Genomic DNA, 13259 nt, shown 5'->3' with positions numbered 1-13259 from the left:
TTCTTTTGGTGGTATTTGATCACCTGTGCGATTTTTACTTTTTGCGCTATAAACAAAAAAAGAGCGTTTATTTTGAAAAAATAACAATATTTTTAACATTTTTTTATATGAAATTCCCCCCAAAAAAGATGTAAAAACCAATTTTTTTTAAAAATTTTTGGCCAATTTGTTTTATGCTACATATGTTTGGTAAAAAAAATCGCAATAAGCGTATTTTGATTGGTTTGCGCAAAAGTTATTGCGTTTACTAACAAAGGGAAAGATTTCTGTCATTTTTGGTGTTTTTTTTTTAACGCGTAATGGCGGCGATCTGCGATTTTTTTTGCGGGACTGCGACATTGCGGCGGACAGACCGGACCCCTGACTGACATTTTTGACACTTTTGGGGGTACCAGTGACATTACTGCAGTAATCAGTGCTATAAATATGCACTGTTACTGTAAAAATGACACTGGCAGGGAAGGGGTTAATTTTATTGGAGAGGGAGGGGTTAATGTATGCCTGGTGCTTACTGACGTGTAGGGGGGGAGGTGACTGAGTGATTCATGGACAGATCGGATGTCCAGCTATGCTGAACAGTCCGATCTGTCACTCCCTGTCACTATGGAGATCCGCCCGCTGTGTTTACACACAGCGGGCGGATCTCCAGACTCGATCCCCGACGATCGGGTAAGAGCAGCGGCGATCGCCGCTGCTCCTCCCCTGGCCCGACTCCCGCTGTGAATGAAAACAGCGGGAGCGAGCCTCCGGCGGCGCGCAAGCGCCGCCCAGAAGGGGGAGTGTCCAGTCACGTTAATACTACGTGACTGGACGATAACGAACCACTCTGCCGCAGTAGTATTACTGTGAGCGGTTGCAGAGTGGTTAAAAAACGGAAAGGACGCAAAACCGGATGTCAGCAGTGTCATCCGCTGATATCCGCAATCCCATTGACATGCATTATGTCCGTATATCATATATATCCGCAAATGGATGGGATTATATGCGGACATACGGACCGGATGACACAAGTGTCATCCGTGTCCGTGAAAAAAAAAGTGCCGGAGCGGATCGAAATACGGTCCACTCCCTGTGAAAGAGACCTTAGGTGTCTGATTTGTCTGCCGCAATCTCGCAGTCCCGCTAAAAATCCGCTAATCGCGCCCATTACTAGTAAAAAGCAAAATGACATAATTCTTTCCCCTAGTTTGTAGACGCAATAACTTTTGCGCAAACCAATCAATATACACTTTTTGCGATTTTTTAACCACAAATATGTAGCAGAATACAAATTGGCCTAAGATGATGAAAAAAATTAGATTTTTACATTTTTTTTAATTGGGAATGTTATATAGCAGAAAGTGAAAAATACTGTTTTTTCTCAGAATTGTCGCTCTTTTTTTGTTTATAGTGCAAAAAGTAAGAATCGCAGAAGTGATCAAATACCACCAAAAGAAAGCTCTATTTGTGGGAAAAAAAGAACATCAATTTTATTTGGGTACAGCATTGCACGACCGCGCGATTTTCCGTTAAAGTAACACAGTTCCGAATCGCAAAAAAAAAAAAGGCCTGGTTATTAACCACTTTACCACCAGAGAATTTTCCTGCTTTACGTCCAGGCCACTTTTTGCGATTGGCACTGTGCGACTTTAACTGACAATTGCGCGGTCATGCAACGCCGTACCCAAACAAAATTTACGTCCTTTTTTCCCACAAACAGAGCTTTATTTTGGTGGTATTTGATCACCTCTGCGCTTTTCATTTTTTGCGATATTAATAAAAAAAGCGACAATTTTGAAAAAATAACAATGTTTTTCTACTTTGACAGTTAAAAAATATCCAATATATTAAATTTTTGTCATATATTTAGGCCAAAATGTATTTAGCTACATGTCTTTGATAAAAAAATTCTCAATGAGCGTATTTTTAACCGCTTTAAGACCGGAAGATTTTACCCCATTCCTGACCAGGCCATAGTTTGCGTTACTTTAACAGACAATTGCGTGGTCGTGCAATGCTATACCCAAATTATCGGGTTATATGATCACCGCCGCTCCTCCCCTGACCCGACTCCTGCTGTGACTGAATACAGCGGGAGCGAGCCTCCGGCGTCACGTGCGCGCCGCCCACAAGGGGAGGAGTCCAGCAACGTAGACCTACATCGCTGGACGATAACAAACCACTTTGCCGCAGTACACTCAATGTGAGCGGTCGGAAAGTGGTTAAGGGGGAACATCTTCCGGTTAAAAAAAGGCAGATTTTTTTTTTGTTAGCATAAATTTTTATTGAGTTTCAATATGTATAATACAGAAAATGATGTACAATAAGCAAATAGTGCAATAAAACACTGGGGGCCATTCAGTGAGGCATTTGTGTGTGTAGTTCAAGCTTTGTGCCAAATAATGAAAACCCTGTGACATTTTCATTGTTAGGTCTGACAAGTGAGAAAATTCAAGTCATTTTTTTTGGATCACTTTCACTGCATGGTGCTAATGTTGCAACAAATCATGCCGCCATCGGTGATAGGGAATGTGCCGGTTCACACTGTTCCGACTTGTCAGGCGACTTGGTCGCCTGACAAGTAGCGGACCGTGCTGTGCAATTGGAAACATTCTAATAGGAGCGACTCAAGTCGCTCCAACTTAGAAAATTTACTGCACTACTTCGGGGCGACATCGGAGCGACTTGCATTGACTTCCATTATGTGAAGTCGTTGCAAGCCGCGCTGAAGTCGTGGTGCACGGGCGACGGCATAACTCGCCCGAAGTCGTGTCGCCCTAGTGTGAACTGACACAAAGTGGAAGTAAATAACACTAATAGGAGAAAATTGTTGATTATGTTGCACGTGTAATTTTTCTGACGCACCTTTTGAGACAATTCTGTGACAAATTGGACCTTTAGCCTGGGTTTACCCTGCCACGACTTCAAATCCGACATCACTGCGTGACTTCATCGAGGCTTGCATACAACTTCTTAAACAGAAGTCAGTGCAAGTCATATTAAAGTTGCACCAAAAGTGCAGGAACCTTTTTCTAAGTCTGAGCGACTTGAGTAGCACCGACTAGAACAGTTCCATTGCAAATAACGGGGCACGATTTGTCATGCGACTTTGAACTCTCAAGTGGCATGACAAGTCACAGCCGTGTGAACGGGGACTAAAGTGGAACTTCATTTTCAATCAACATTGTAATCCTTATGCTGCTAGCATTAGTAAATAGATAGGAAAGTCAATCATGTTTACTTGTTTTAAAGCGGCAGTAAACATTGGGAGGAAAAAAAAACACTCTCCCTGCAAGGTAAAGGCATAGTATGCTAGTATGAATCGCATACTAGCACATTATGAAAGACTTACCTTGAAACAAAGCCCTCCAGCGGTGCGCTGTCACCGCTGCAGAGGCTGCCATCTTTACTTGGTCTTTCTTTCCGGTTTGTGGGCTGCCTCTGCTTGAATGGGCGAGCGGCGATGACGTCACTCCCACGCATGCGCGCGGGAGTCACATCCTCCACGAAGAGCTCTGAAGGAACAGCACGGGTAGGTTGGTGATGTCACCAGCTGCTGCTCACTAGCATCCACTCCTGAAGAGTGGTATTTAGCCACGAAACGCGTAGAGCTACAAGGATGTCATCAATTTTTCTATTATACAGTATTCAATCGCTACTCAATAAATTTTTAACAGTTACTTACCTTTTGAACGTATATTGCAATTTTGTGTAATTTAATACACGCTATATATTAGGTCCATGACTGCTGCAGCAAGCTTTTGATTCAACATTCATTACCATGTTGCACCCTGCAGACCATTTACAGTACGGCAATAATGTAGCAACTTTGGACTGTGTGGCCAATATGAAGTGCCATAGTCCCCATACCCTTTATGCATATTTTGTGTACCTGCACATGTATCAGACTGACCCAAATGTTTGTAATATGCTGTTTTTAGATGAATTGCTATTTTATATGATGTACTTTGTCAATTGTTGATGTACAGTAATAAAATGTTTTTATTACCCATGTCTCCTAGCGTTCTGGTCTAGACCTCATTCAAAGTCCCAAACCTTTTCCTTTATTCATGTAACCAGGGATGGGGGCACTATTTTCGGTGCTCCATTTAAAGTCCCAACTTCTTGCCTTTTTCTAGTCTCACTAGAATATATAAAAAACGGTGCACTTTTAGGAGATGTTCATTTACCTACAGGTAAGCTTGACTTGAGGTGCTGAACTTTTGACCCCTTTAGCCCAGGCAGCCCCTCTTCCCGCTCTTTATTCACGCTTTTTGTGTCTCTAGGGAGTTTTTAGCCAGGTTTCTGGGCAGATGTTGTCTTACCTCAAGTCTGTTAGCAAATAGGAACATTGCTGGTCCGTCTTCCCGTCCCCCTAAGCCCGCGCTGACCAGCTCCAGGGGGCTATATATTCAGCCCTCACATCGGGGGATTTCAATCTTTCCTGTGACCTTCATATCCTGCTTTTCCCCTCCCTTCCTCCCCTTGTTTGTCGCGGCCTATGATTATTACGTGGTAAGGTCACCTCTATGTTTGAGGGGGACGATGTATTATTGGTTTGAATATATGGGTAAATTAATTGTTTAAAACCAGAAAATATAAATGTGTTGTTTGGTATTACAGCCCAAGTTGTGGTGACTGGGCTGTCTTTGTTATTTAATTCTTTGTTTTTATGCTCTTTTCTTTTTAAGGCTCCATTCACATCTGGGCGTTTTTGAGTGTTTTTCAGCTCCAAAAACGCTCAAAAAAAAACGTTCCAAAACGCCCAACAAGTAAAACCCCATTCATTTAAATGGCCCCTGTTCACATCCAGGGCCGGTGCAAGGATTTTTGGCGCCCTAGGCAAAATAAAAATTGCCGCCCCCCCATATGCTCGGCCCACGATGTGAAAAGAGAATTACAATATGAAGGGAAATTTTTCTTTCTTTAATCATATACTGTGTGTTGTTATTAGGGGAAAAAATATTGTTACCTCTTGGATAAGAAAAATAGCCTTTTCCCTTAGTTTAGTGAATGTGGGGGAAAATCCTGTGCTCCCTGTTTGTATTCGGCAGCAAGATTGTCTTAGGTCTTTATCCTTCATCAGAGGCTCTCCTCCCTCACCGCTATCCATCATAGGCTCTCCTCCCCCACCTCTATTCTTCATCATAGGCTCTCCTCCAGCACCACTATCCATAGGAGAGCCTATTAATGAAGAATAGAGGTGGTGGAGAAGAGTCTATGGGGAAAAATAGTGGTGGTGGAGGAGAGCCTATGATGGATAGCGGTGCTGGAGGAGAGCCTATGATGGAGGATAGCGGTGCTGGAGGAGAGCCTATGATGAAGGATAGCGGTGCTGGAGGAGAGCCTATGATGAAGGATAGCGGTGCTGGAGGAGAGCCTATGATGAAGGATAGCGGTGCTGGAGGAGAGCCTATGATGAAGGATAGCGGTGCTGGAGGAGAGCCTATGATGGAGGATAGCGGTGCTGGAGAAGAGCCTATGATGAAGGATAGCGGTGCTGGAGGAGAGCCTATGATGAAGGATAGCGGTGCTGGAGGAGAGCCTATGATGGATAGTGGTGCTGGAGGAGAGCCTATGATGAAGGATAGTGGTGCTGGAGGAGAGCCTATGATGAAGGATAGTGGTGCTGGAGGAGAGCCTATGATGGAGGATAGCAGTGGTGCAGGAAAACCTATGATGGAGGATAGCAGTGGTGCAGAAAAACCTATGATGGACGATAGCAGTGATGGAGGGGAGCCTAAGATGAAGGATAGCGGTGGTGCAGGGAAAACCTATGATGGAGGATAGCAGTGGTGCAGAAAAACCTATGATGGAGGATAGCAGTGATGGAGGGGAGCCTAAGATGAAGGATAGCAGTGGTGCAGGGAAAACCTATGATGGATAGCAGTGGTGGAGGGGTTAAAACCCCTTTAGACAGTGAGTAAGTCTCCTATAACTATTTATAATAGTGAAGTCTTTATCAGAACCTATTGGACCCCCCCCCCCTCGAGGTGTGCGCTGTGCTTGGGGCTCACTGAGAGTTGTAGTTTTATGTCAGTCATGTGACCCCCCCAGCCCCCTCACCTGGATGATCTGGAACCCCTGGTGCTCCTCCACATACACAGCCATGTGTGGGGGGATTCTCAGGGTCTTGTTGCTGGCGTCCATGTCTCCTCAGATCTCCGAGTTGCAGGCCTCAGATTCCCCGGACAGGCAGCAGTACTCCTTGGCAGCACAAGCAGCTCCCTCTATCACATTTCCCTACCCCGGCGCTGAGTCAAACTTCCTGACTCGCTCATTGGTTCTCCCCCCGCCCTTTCTCCTCCGACGGCTGACGTCATCTGCAGGGGAAACCTAATGCGCATGCGCGGCATCGCCGCTACGAAGATTTCCGACGCTGGAGCCCGGTGTCAGCCCTGAGACTCGCACACATCTCAAAATCGCCCAGGCAGCCGCGGGCGCCGCCGTGCAGGTGGAGCACAACAGGAGGGGCGCCGCCTGCAACCGCCGGTCCATACTGATTCCGGGACCGGGGTGCAGCAGGTAGGATGCTGGCGCCCCCTGCTGAGTTGGCGCCCTAGGCGACTGCCTGGTTCGCCTTACAGGTAGCGCCGGCCCTGTTCACATCTGAGCGTTTTGCAAAACGCCTGTAACTGAAAAAAGTACATGAGCTTCTTTTTGGGCTGATTACCAGCGTTTTTGATAGATGTCAATGCCTGCCTCCAAAAACGCCTGAAAATCGCGGTAAAATCGCGGTAAAAATCGCTGTAATAATCGCGGTAAAATTGCGGTAAAAAAACGCGGTAAAACGCTACGCTCAAGTGTGAATGCAGCCTAAGGCTCCGTTCACATGTAGGCGTTTTGAGGCGTTTTTGGGGAGTTTTCTGCTCTAGGATCAGCTCTCAAAACGCCCAACAAGACAAATCCTATTAATTTCAATGACCCCTGTTCACATCTGAGCGTTTTGACGCTGTGAGCAAAACGCCCAGCGCTCAAAAAAGTGCATGAGCTTCTTTTTGGGCAGATTACAGGCGTTTTCCATTGGTCTCTATTCAATCTAAAAACGCCTGCACAAAAAACGCCTGCAAAAACGCCTGAAAAAACGCCCATAAAAACGCCTGTAATAGCAACGCCAAGATGTGAACGTAGCCTTAACCAGTAATAAACGGCCACGGCCTTATTTTTGCCAAAAGCCTTTGTCTGCTGTGCCTGACTTGTAAAGTTTACTAATTTCTTGTTTTTAATAGTATTAGGATAAGTAAATATTATGTTTATAGCATCCTTCCTGCCATCCCATGAAAAAAGACCAAAAATTTTGAAAAAAAAAAAGCATTTTTCTTTGTTTCTGTTATACAATTTAGCAAATAAGTAATTTCTCTTCATACATTTTGACCAAAATTTATACTGCTACATTTCTTTGGTAGAAATAACCCAAATCAGGGTATATTATTTGGTCTGTGTGAAAGTTATAGAGTCTATAAGCTGGTGCCAATCACTGAAAATTGATCACACCTGATGTACTGACGGCCTGTCTAATTTCTTGAGGCCCTAACATGTCAAGACAGTACAAATACCCCCAAATGACCCCTTTTTGAAAAGTAGACAGTCCAGGGTATATAGTAAAGATGGATACACACTATACAACTTTTGTTGTTAGATGTCCTTTAGATTTACCTTTAACTATGTGGTGCAAGGGCCTGCCTGATTTCATACAAATTAAAAGTGTTTAGGTTTGACCTCATATTATATGGTTTTAGTAAATCTAAAGGAAAAAATCTAAAGACAATTGTATAGTGTGTATCCAGCTTTATAGGCATGGCAAGTTTTTTGAAGTTGTAATTTTTTTTTCACAATTCTTTGGAAAATTAGGAAATATTATTATTTTTTTTTTCACAAAAATGTCATACTAACAAGTTATTTCTCACACACAACATTGCCATACTTACTTCTGCACCCCAAAACACATTCTGCTACTCCTCATGAGTATGGCGATAACACATGTGTGAGACTTTTTCACAGCCTGGCCACATGGATGAGCGCAACATCCAAAGAGCACCTTCAGCCATAATCCACTTTAAGACCAGGCCTTCTTCTGACCCTTTTTGTTTACAAGTTAAAATCTGTATTTCTCTATCATTCATCGACAGACGCAGCTCCATATCTTCTTAGACCACTGGGTTATGCTCCTCCAATCAGGAATAGGCAATAGGCAGGGAAAAGCTTTACCATGCCTATGGGTGCTGTTTCTGCAGGCATAACCCCACACACTCTGCTACAGCAGCCAGTTTGTTTCTGCCTAGTTTAGGAATAGGACCTAGTTCCCTGCTGGGACTTCGGTCTCCTAAATAGGGAAATTTGTTAGTTTGTGATTTTTTTATTTTCACTAGTTAGAGATCCTGGAGAACTACAAGCAACAACCGGCTGGGTTTTGGACTGAATATTCCAGATCCTTTTGGTCTCCCAGCCTGGCCAGCGAGCATGAGCAGGTTATAGTCCAGAACTAGGCCTCGCCACGACAGAGCCCCGATGGATGGGGACGAGCCTGCGAGTGGACAAGTCTTGCTGGGACGGGATCGACCTGGAACGCCCTGAGTCGCAGCGTACCCCCTGGCTGGCAGCACCCCCACCCCGGGTGGGAGGGGGTCTTTGCGGAGTGGCGCCCACCTGGTAGCGTGGTATGGTGAGTAATGCTGTCCCCCCAATCCTCTGGCGGTCTCGGGGTGGACGTGGGCTCCCTCGCTGGAATAGTCGGGCCTTCGGGGCTCCCTCTGTTCCCCTGGCCTCTGGGGTATTGGGCCTACCCCCCTCCATCTTTCCCCTACCCATAGTAGATCCTACCTCCAGGAGACCGCATGGCAAGCCGTGGGGGCCGCCATTTTGCTAAACAATCATGCTTTTTCTTTTCCTATTGAATTGTATGGGCAGCCATTTTTTGTTACACCAGGGCAATGGAGAATACCGGCCTCAGTGCCGAACCAGGCAGAGTGTACATATTGCGGGCCACAGCCTCCGCCTTCCTGTCAGCTGGATTCTTAAAGGCCGGGGACTATTCAAACGGAATCATGGTTGCCTTGTTCAATCTGGAAATCTGAGGGTCCACCACCGGTGGAACAGTTCACTTCTTAATAAGGGACTCCTCATAGGGGTAATGCCTAGAAAATCGCTTAGGGACCCCAAGGGGATGCTTAGGTTGTCCCCACTCTTAACGACCATTTTGTCAACCTAGGCAGGGAAAGGAAACACCTTTGCCACTCTGGATGGCTTGTGAGTGCCAAAGGGAACCTGCGCCTCCGTCGCAGCTGCCTCCTCCATCTTTATGGTCTCATGCACAGATACAGTACAATCAGTGCATCCACCAGTGCCTTTTCATGCGGGGTTGCAGTTGTGGAGGAATCATTCTCACTATCAGAGGATTCCGGGCGTGTGGCGCATACCCAGCAGTGTAACCCACGTCCGCGGCGCCTGAATCTGATTCAGGATCTGATGAGACAGATGAGGCAGGGGTAGGCGGAGTAGGGGTGCTTTTGCAAGCCCGTTGCCCAAAAGCCACCTCCACCCAGAACACAAAGGACTCCAGGACCACCGTCAGTGCATTGATGTCTGGTTGGGACCCGGAGGGCCCCGCAGCCTCAGAGAGGAGATCAGGTGGGGAGATGTGCTCCAAAGACTCCATGAGTCACCAGGGGGACCCCACGAAAAAGGTGTAAAACACTGCAAAGGACAACCCACACCGTGCTGGCAGCACCACCCGGTTGCCAGGCACAAAGCACCAAGCAGTCCCCAGCAGAGAGGGAGAGAACCCCACTAGACTCCCCACCCAGCAGAAACAGACACCTGCAGCCACCAGGATAAACTGTACTGAACGTGCAGCTTTAAGAGTTTGTAAAAGACACACCAAACCATATATTTTCTGAAAGCACTTGACCAATAGAATAAAACAAAGGTGCTACTGATTTTTAAGGCCCCGCGATATTTGCGCAAATGTTTATCAAAACAATATTTTCGCTAAAAATACTCTAAAATTATTACTAGCAGATACCAACACAGCAGTTTTTACAAAATTCCTGCTAAATTGCTACTAAATATAAAAGTTTAACCTGTAATGAGTTCATAAATAGCAAATATTTGTAAGTTTTAAATTGAGCCTTTTTGTGAAATGGTGAAAATCGAACATACGCAAAAATTTCTCTAAACAACTGGAGGTTTTCATTTTTCGCTAGCAGCTTTCAGAGTTTGTAAAAGCCCTCCAAACTATTTCTAAAAGCACATGTCCAGTAGAATAAAAAAAAAGGTGTTACTGATTTCACGCAATATTTGCGCAAATGGTTATCAAATCTGTGTTTTCACAAAAAAAACACTAAAACTCCCATTTGCACACATAAACACAGCATAACCTACAACATTCTTGCTAAATTCCTACTAAGGACTCATTCACATGGGGTATACTAAAGTGAACGCCCATGAAGGACAGTGTTTACCTGCACGGGGAAGCACAAGTATTCTGTGCATCCCTGTGCAGGCAGTCCTATTCATGTCAGTTGGGACGCAGCAGCTCCAAGGACAGATCTGACATCTGTGCGGGTGTAGGTGCAAGGCCTCAAACGCAGACAGTGTGAGTTCAGGGACATGCACCCACATGGATGTCAATGTGGGAACAGTGGCTGTGTCCTTTAGCCGCTGCATCCCAATTGATATGGATGGGACTGCCTGTGCAGGAATGCATTGAACATCTGAGCATTCCCGTGCAGCTGCGGTTTCCCATATGACATCAATAGGATGGCAATGCACAGAACACCTGTGCATCCCTGTGCAGCTAAATACGGCCTCACTGTAGTATGACCCATGGGAATGAAGCCTTAGGCCCCTTTCACACTGTCCGTCCGTCGGACGGACTCCGTTTGTCTCAGCCGGGGATCGATCCCCCGCTGAGCAGGAGGACGACAGCTTTTCTCCGCACTGTGTGCGGAGACACAGCTATCAGTTCCCCATACATCTCTATGGGGGAATCGGATTGGAATGGACCATCGGTCCGTTCTCATCCGATCCCATCCGTTCCGATCCGCTGGACGGATGGAAAATAGGGTTTGACGGATAGAATCGGATCGGATGTCAGCGGACATGTCTCCGCTGACATCCGATGCCCCAAAAAATAATAATTTGAAGCGCCCCATCCCTCCAAGGTTGCGTGCAGAAGCAAAAGCATACGAAAGTCGTGCCCACATATGTAAATGGTGTTCAAACCACACATGTGAGGTATCGCCCCGATCTTTAGAGCAAGAGCAATAATTCTATCCCCAGACCTCCTCTGTAACTCTAAACTGGTAACCTGTAGAAATTTTTAAAGCGTCGCCTATGGAGAAGTACCAAAGTTGGGCGCCATTCCACGACTGAGTGCAATTTTAAAGCATGACATCTTGGGTATCAATTTACTCAGGGTAACATCATCTTCCACAGTATATAAAAACATTGGGCTAACTTTAGTGTTTTCTTTTATTTATGTTCAAAAAAGTGTATTTTTTCCCGAATATGGTGTGACAAAGTATTGCAGCGATCTCCATTTTATTCTCTAGAGTCGCTGCTAAAAAAAAAATGTAATGTTTGGGGGTTCTATGTAATTGTAATAGGAATAAAAGTGATCCATTTTTATTTTTTAAAGTGACAGTGTAAAAAAAAAAGAAAAATAAAATAAATGAGAAAAAAAAAAAAAGTAAAGTGCCACGTCCCTCCGAACTTGCACAGAGGGATGGGGCGCTTTAATGTTTGGGGGTTCTAAGTAATTTTCTAGCAAAAAAGACTGATTTTAACTTGTAAGTGTCGCACAGAGGGAGGGACGCACAGACCTCCACAGGCTAGACAATGGCACCCTGACTGCCATTAGGAATCAGGATGAAATCCTTGGACCCATTGTCAGACCCTACACTGGTGCAGTGGGTCCTGGGTTCCTCCTGCTGCACGACAATGCCCGGCCTCATGTGGCGAGAGTGTGAAGCCAGTTCCTGGAGGATGAAGGAACTGATTCCATTGAATGGCCCCCATGCTCGCCTGTCCTAAATCCAATAGAAAACCTCTGGGACATTGTTTTGGTCCATCCGACGCCACCAGGTTGCACCTCAGTCTGTTCAGGAGCTCAGTGATGCCCTGGTCCAGACCTGGGAGGAAATACCCCAGGACACCATCCGTCGTCTCATTAAGAGCATTCCCCGACATTGTCAGGCAAGCATACAAGCATGTGGGGGTCATAAAAACTATTAAAAATATGATGTCAGCGCCCAATATGAGTGTCAGCAGCATGCAATTAGTGTCAATATACAAACACTAGTGTACATATACAGTATATATAGTGTACATGTTGTAGCACGCCCCCTATAGGGGCTGCTGAGTATGTTCGTTTCCTCCTCACCTTCTTGACCCTGAGGCACCTCCAACCCGCTTGACACTATGTGTTCTGACATGATAGTCAGAAAAACACAACAATGACACCTAGATATAGGCATATCAGTTTTACTGACTTTAAATGTAAGGGGAACAAATACAGTTTCAACACAACAGGAATTATGACGGTCTGAAACCAGAGTGAGATTCTGAGTCTTGAAGTCCTATAAAGTACAAAGTAACCCAAGGCTCAGAATCCTTTCTTTCAATAATATCAGAAACAAATAGATATAATGCTATCTAACTGAAGAAACACTTGAATATGATTGCAAGAATAATACTGCTTATAAAAGTGTGAGAGTGACAAATCAGATATCTGACTATATATTAACTAATAATAAAACAGTCAGATCTAACTAGTTCAGCTGCATGAATATCTCTCAATGGAATATATTTCAATAACCAATGCAACCTGACAGAGTGCACTCTTATCAAATATAGGGGGCCCCCTTTGTCCCTGAATTTAGTGAGTCTCTTCCTGAGCAAGGCCTTGCTGGTCTTTGCCGGCAGCCGGAGCTCAAATCATTCCAAGAATGATATTTGTAATCCAAAGGGGAAAGGGGTACTTGTATCAAGGTTCTGACTAAAATAAACAGTATGATCCGCTGTATGTATGTAGAGGCGGTCTCTCAGTTCACCACGCACTTGGCAGACTCAGCAGTGTCCCATGGCAACCAATCCGGTATCTCCTAGTTCTCACTGTAATTATACTGCGTCACAGGCCCTCTCTCTGTGTCCGTGAGCTGCTGTACCCACTACAATGGGATATCTCTCACCCGATTCCTGAGTACTCCTCTCCAGCAGTCCTCCGAACTGGGCCGGTCACTCCTCCACAATGTCCGCTACCTCACGCAGGTTTTGTCACT

This window comes from Pelophylax lessonae (genome assembly GCF_965119305.1).
Source record: "Pelophylax lessonae genome assembly, chromosome: 4".
In the NCBI taxonomy this organism is placed as follows: domain Eukaryota; kingdom Metazoa; phylum Chordata; class Amphibia; order Anura; family Ranidae; genus Pelophylax; species Pelophylax lessonae.
The sequence above is the reverse complement of the archived record's forward strand: the minus strand, read 5'-3'. Positions refer to the sequence as shown.